This window comes from Mustelus asterias, chromosome 4, assembly GCF_964213995.1.
Source record: "Mustelus asterias chromosome 4, sMusAst1.hap1.1, whole genome shotgun sequence".
In the NCBI taxonomy this organism is placed as follows: Eukaryota; Metazoa; Chordata; class Chondrichthyes; order Carcharhiniformes; family Triakidae; genus Mustelus; species Mustelus asterias.
The window spans coordinates 27,316,192-27,323,155 of record NC_135804.1 but is presented as its reverse complement, the minus strand read 5'-3'; the positions used below and the strand labels follow the sequence as shown (position 1 = coordinate 27,323,155).

Below are 6,964 nucleotides of genomic sequence, written 5' to 3'. Positions count from 1 at the left end.
AGCCCCATTTTAACGCGATGGTTGGGGTCCATAAAATGTGATCGTGAATGTTATCGCGGTCGCGCTAAATCGGGGTCGCGTTAATTCACTAAACCGGAAATAGTAAAAAAAAAGGGTCTGTCGCGCGATCGTGTAATATCCGATTTCGCGCTAAATTGGGGCGCGTAAAATCAGGGCTCCACTGTACTTTAATTTTACACACTAGCCTCTTCTGTGGGAATTTATCAAAAGCTTTCTGAAAATCCAAATACATCACATCCACTGGTTCACCCTTATCTATTTTACTTGTTACATCATCAAAAAACTCCAGTCGGTTTGTCAAACAGGGATTCCCTTTCATAAACACATGTTGATTTTGACTAATCCTTTTGATACTTTCTAAGTGCCCTGTTTGATTTGACTTATTTTCACATGTATTGGTATACAGTGAAAAGTATTATTTCTTGCACACTATATAGACAAAGCATACTGTTCATAGAGTACATAGGGGAGAAGGAAAGAATAGGGGGCAGAATATAGTGTTACAGTCACAGCTAGGTTGTGGAGAAAGATCAGAGAACATTTTTAGAGAGTTTAAAAGAGTTAGAGTACAATTTTAAAAGCACAGAATGAGAATAAAAGATAGAATTAGAGGGTATATTGGGGACAGTTCACAACAAGTTACCTTGCACCATAAATCCAGAGCAGGCCCCAGTGAGATTTGAACTCACGACCACTGGTTTACAAAACCAGTGCTCAAACCCCTGAGCTATAGAACCACCATTATGGCATCTTTTGTAATAGACTCTAGCTTTTCCTTACTATTGATGTTAGGCTAACTGGTCTGTCATTCCTTATTTTCTCCCTTCTTTCTTTTTTTGAAATAGTGGGGTTACATTTGCCACCCTCCAATCCAGGATTGTTCCAGCATCCACAGAATTTTGGAAGACAATAACCAACACATCCACTATTTCCATGGCCACCTCCTTTAGTACCCTGGGATGACCATAAGATATAGGAGCAGAATTAGGTCATTTGGCCCATTGAGTCTGGTCTGCCATTCAATCATGGCTGATAAGTTTCCCAACCCGACTCTCCTGCCCTTTCCCCATAACTTTTGATCCCCTTACCAATCAAGAATCTATCTATCTCTGCCTTAAATACGCTCAATTACCTGGCCTCCAGAGCCTTCTGCTGCAATTAATTCTAGAGATTCACCACCTTCTGGCTGAAGAAATTCCTCCTCACCCCGGTTCTTTATTTTGAGGCTGTGCCCTTGGATCCCAGTCTCTCCTACTGATGGAAACATCTTCCCCACATCCACTCTATCCAGGCCTTTCAGTATTGATGTAGACTTTCAGGCCCTGGGGATTCATCAGCTTTCAGCACCATTAATTTCTCCAACACTGTTTTTCTAGTAATACTGATTTCCCTCAATTCCTCCTTCTCATTGATTTCTGGGAAGTTATTTGTGTTTTCCTCCATGAAGATAGAACTAAAGTAGTTGTTTAATTGCTGTGCCATTTCCTTGTTCTCTATTATAAATTCTCCTGTTTTGGATTGTAAGGGGCCTACATTTGGCTTCACTAATATTTTCTATTTTATTGTACCACTAATCCAAGAATAAACTCAAATCCTACCAGAGTGGCTGGTAAATTTAAATTCAGCTCATGATATAAATCTGTAATTAAAAGTTAATACCAATAATGTAACTACTAAATTATTGCAAAAACCTACATAGTTCATTAATATCCTTCAGGAAAGAAAATCTGCTGTTCATACCTGGTTTAACCAATATATAACTCCAGCAACATTGACTCCTCACTGCACTCTAAAATAGCCAATTCAGTTGTATTCATAAAAACAACTCACCACCACATCAAGGGCAGTTAGGAATAAGCAATAATTATGGGGACGTGATGGTCTAGTGATAGTATCATTAGACTATTAATCCAGAAACTCGGCTAATATTCTGGGGACAAGGGTTCAAATCCTGCCATGGCAGGTGATGAAATTTGAATTCAATAAAAAAAAAAATCTGGAATTAATAATCTACTGATGACTATGAAACAATTGTTAGAAAAACCCATCTGGTTCACTAATGTCTTTTAGGAAAGGAAATCTGTTGTCCTTACCTGGTCTGGCCTACATGTGACTCCAGAGTCACAGCAATGTGGTTGACTCTCAACTGCCCTCCAAGAGCAACTATGGATGGGCAATAAATGATGGCCAGCCAGCGATGCCCATGTCCCATGAATAAATTTTAAAAATAAATAATTGCTGGCCTTGTTAGTAACACTCAGATCTTGTGAATGAGTAGAAAATATAATATAAAAACTTTTTTTTACAAAATTTATAATTTGTTCAGACAACTCTTATTTCCACAGCATAAAATAAATTAGTACTGAATTGCTATGCCATTAAAAAAATGACTCCAGGCACTCTAATAATACTTTGCCCCGTTAGTTAGGAAGGTATACTGAATAAATTTAAGTTCTGTTCCACAGTTAGAGCAAGATTGTCAGCAGGTTCTCTTGTGAAGTACTTGTCGCAGGTCAATTGAATGTCAAATAAAAATTTTATGGCCGACCATGAGTCATCTCTGTATATTTTATCTGCAAACAGTGCATCAATCCTCACACTGAATTCCTTTAGTCTGCGGCTCAATGCTAATTTGCTGTTCAATCACCATTTTGTCAGATGATTCCTGCCCAGATGCATGTGATTATGAGGAAATCTTGGTTATATATTATATATCCAGAGATCTTGTTTTTCTGTTGCCTCTGTGTCATAATGACTCTATTTAGCTATTCTTGCAGCACAATAGCTCACTTCTTCTGTTTAGATAAACTGGATGCATGGATTGGAATTTCTAATATTGTTTTAAATATAGAATTGAATATTTCTCAGCAAATATTCTGCTGAAATAATTAAAGCATCTTGATTTTTAAGTTTTTTTCCATTGCTGGGCTCTGTCAATTATTTAACCATTTTTGATGGTTATCATGTGCCATGGGATGTGACAGAACATTCTGGATATTACAGTTCCATGGGAGCAAGGTGAAATGCAACTACCAAATACAAGCTATATTTTTATTCCATTAAAGAAGCAAGTGGGGTTGTCTTCAGGATGAATTACTTTTCTTTTTGGGCCACTATGTTTAAAACATATTCTGCATAGGAAAAATTACTACTTTCAGACTAGTTTTTCCACTCTATTATGTCTCCTCTCTCATCATAGAAAAAACAGGCATCTTTAGTCATGATGTTGGTTGTGAGATTTTGGAGGCTGTATTATTTAATGGGAATAATAGCCAAATGATTATGGCATTCCACAAACAACCCAGATGTTGAGATTAAACATTACATATAAAATTTGACTAATTAAGAGGACTAGCACCAGAAAGTAACCACAAATACAACTTTACTGTTATTAAAGACCCAATTTACTTCAGTGAAGAGGACTTAACATCTTGAATCTTCTCTGATTGCCATTTGATTGCAGATCTACTTTGTTGTATGACTCTTAATACCGTCAGGATAAGTAGAAATGGGCAATTAATATTGTTGTAATTTTCCATTGGCATGTGTTGCCCACATCTTAAAAGGGAATGTTTTACAAAATGAGAAAATGTAACAATGGCTCTGGAGGGTATTGTCTCTCTCTCTCCCGTCAGTTCCCTTGACAACATTAAGATCAGCAGCTGATTTGGAAAGATTGCAACTGTTAGCTAAAGTTACTGGTGGTTGGTTAACATTAAGAATTAATTCCTTTGCAATCTATGATATAATTTTCATCTTGAACTATTGTGAGAAGTAGTATTTACTGCAAGTTTTTTTTGCTTTGTTCCACAATTCTCCTTTCACTTCCCGATTGTTTCTCGGATTTCAACTTCCTGCGGCTGCATGTCCAGGGAGCAAAGCCTCCACGCTGAAGAGATGACTATTTTCTTACTTTTCTGAGACACACCCTTAACTATATCAAACACGTTTTTCTTTCAAAATCCCATTGTTTAAAGATATCTGATAAATCAGTTTAAGGGTGAGTTTGGAGTGTTAGATTAAAGTATTTCCGAAGAAACTATGTCCAATTCATATCTGTACAAGTTATAAAGGAATTTCCACTTGAACCCAACAGAGCAGCTTCAGAAACTGTTGACAATTTGTTTAAAAGTATTGTATAAATCAGTTTGAGGGTGAGTTTGGAGTGTTAGATTAAAGTATTTCCAAAGAAACTACGTCCAATGACTAAGGGTTATCCAGACTTGAAACGTTGGCTCTATTCTCTCTCCACAGATGCTGTCAGACCTGCTGAGTTTTTACAACATTTCTGATTTTGTTTTGCCTTTGTCCAATTCATACCTGTATAAGTTATAAATTAACTTCAACAGAGCAAATTCAGAAACTATTGACAAATTGGCACAAAAACCTCCCCTGTGTAAATAACTAAAGACAGTAAGAAGTTTAACAACACCAGGTTAAAGTCCAACAGGTTTATTTGGTAGCAAAAGCCACACAAGCTTTCGGAGCCTTAAGCTCCTTCTTCAGGTGAGTGGGAATTCTGTTCACAAACAGGGCATATAAAGACACAAACTCAATTTACAGAATAATGGTTGGAATGCGAATACTTACAGCTAATCAAGTCTTAAAGGTACAATGTGAGTGGAGAGAGCATTAAGACAGGTTAAAGAGATGTGTATTGTCTCCAGACAGTACAGCCAGTGAAATTCTGCAAGTCCAGGCAAGCTGTGGGGATTACAGATAGTGTGACATGAACCCAATATCCCGGTTGAGGCCGTCCTCGTGTGTGCGGAACTTGGCTATCAGTTTCTGCTCAGCGACTCTGCGCTGTTGTGTGTCGTGAAGGCCGCCTTGGAGAACGCTTACCCGAAGATCAGAGGCCGAATGCCCGTGACTGCTGAAGTGCTCCCCCACAGGAAGAGAACAGTCTTGCCTGGTGATTGTTGAGCGGTGTTCATTCATCCGTTGTCGCAGCGTCCGCATGGTTTCCCCAATGTACCATGGCTCGGGACATCCTTTCCTGCAGCGTATCAGGTAGACAACGTTGGCCGAGTTGCAAGAGTATGTACCGTGTACCTGGTGGATGACCTCCACATCCTAAATAACTAAAGGCCAGAGGCAGTGATGTTGGGAATAACCAAAGGTCAAAAGCAGTGAAGATGGGAATAACTAAACGCCAGACGCAGTGAATCATAGAATCCCTACAGTGCAGAAAGAGGCCCTTTGGCCCATCAAGTCGGCACTGACAATCCCACCCAGGCTTATCCCCGTAAACCCCACATATTTACCCTGCTAATTTCCCTGATACTAAGGTGTGATTTAGCATGGCCAATTACCCTAACTGCACATCTTTGGACTGCAGGAGGCAACTGGAGCACCCAGGGGAAACCCAGACACAGGGAGAATGTGCAAACTCCACACAGTGACCCAAGGCTGGAATTGAACCCGTGAAGTTGGGAAAAACCAAAGGCCAGAAGCAGTGAAGTTGGGAATAACTTAGGACCAAAGGCAGTGAAGTTGGGAATAAGGAAAGGCCAAAGGTAGTGAAATTGGGAATATTTTAAGAAGCAGTGAAGTTGGGAATATTTTAAGAAGCAGTGAAGTTGGGAATATTTTAAGGAAAGAAGCAGTGAAGTTGGGAATATTTTCAGGAAAGAAGCAGTGAAGTTGGGAATATTTTATGGAAAGAAGCAGTGAAGTTGGGAATATTTTAAGGAAAGAAGCAGTGAAGTTGGGAATATTTTCAGGAAAGAAGCAGTGAAGTTGGGAATAACGAAAGGCCAAAGGCAGTGAAGCTGGAGGACATGAACTCCAGAGCAGAGAACCACAACACTGCCAGTCACATGACTCAACCGACCTCAGGATGCGCGAGGCCAGAGGTCAACGTGCGCAAATGGAGATGTTTATGATATTTAATTCCCGGGGGTGGTGGAGGAAGGGAGAGCGGCGGTTCGGTTTGGTTTGGTAGGTTTGAATTTTGGAACGGGTTTAACGGTTCCCCCCCCCCCCCGGCCGCGAGGGGAGCGCGAGCAGCTTCCGGTGGGCGGTGGGACCAATCGGGAGCTTCGTTACAGCGGCCGCCGGTTGGGCTGCCACGTGACCGGCGGAGGACCAATAGCAGGCGCCGTTTTAGTCAGGCCCGCGGAAAGTCAAAGGCCGTTTGGAAACGGTTTTTTTTTCTCTCCTCCTCTGATGTTCCGAAATTATTTCCCTTAAAATTAAAACGGCCGTTTTGTTTCACCCCCCCTCCCCCCCAAACCCCCTCTCTCGGTCCTCCTCCGTATTTACTCCTCCTCGTGGCGGTGCCGGAGAGGAAGCGCTCGCTCTTCAACTCCCAATCCGTGGGGACGTGCCTTTGACTTTGTTCTTATGATCGGTTTTTATTTGTTCCGAAGGAGGTTGAACGGGAGAGGGTGAGGGCGAGGGGGGGGGGGGTGGGTGGGTGTGAGGGAAGGTGGCTGGTTTTCGGGGGGGTGGGCGGGTGGGGGGGGGGGAGGAGGAGGGGGGGGGGGGCAGATATAAAGCCCCAAAACCCAGGAAAATTTAAAATCTCGGCCGAAGATCGGGTTGAAGGCTGAAAACACTCGGCTGGGCCCCGGAGTGGGACTGTGAATGGGAGAAGGCAGCCTGGGACTGGCGTGAGGACGGTGGGGCCTCCCCCTCGCTTCCCCCCCCCCCCCAACTACACACACACACACACTGGAGCGGTAAGTGAAAGGAAGGACTGCGGCAAAGTGAGAGGAGCCCGAAATAATTTACATTCACCGTTGTAGTACAGTGACTTTGTGTTGGAAACGTGTGCATGTTTGCATTCCTGTGCTCACAGCCCTGATCCATGTTTCCCCAGCAGTTCTTTTTTTCCCACCCCCCTCCTCCCACACATGTGTTCACTAGTTTGCTGATATTTACTAAAACCACTCGCAGCCACGCGAAGCATGTCATCGATTGCGTTTTTTCCCCCCGA

General features: G+C 42.0%; 1 protein-coding gene and 1 non-coding gene across 3 annotated transcripts in view; one reads left to right on the top strand and one right to left on the bottom strand.

Annotated features, from left to right (window-relative positions):
- Positions 1-685: 685 nt before the first annotated feature.
- Positions 686-758, bottom strand: trnat-ugu (transfer RNA threonine (anticodon UGU)). The gene has a single exon. It is a non-coding gene; the product is annotated as a tRNA-Thr (tRNA).
- A 5,745-nt stretch (positions 759-6,503) lies between these two features.
- ankrd11 (ankyrin repeat domain 11) overlaps positions 6,504-6,964 on the top strand; it is a 200,689-nt gene continuing 200,228 nt past the window's right edge. Inside the window, exon 1 of one of the 2 annotated variants that reach the window (XM_078210718.1) lies at positions 6,504-6,707. The gene's annotated coding sequence lies outside the window, so the exon portion shown is untranslated. The remainder of the gene's footprint in view (positions 6,708-6,964) is intronic. The other variant, XM_078210719.1, reaches the window with a different exon arrangement.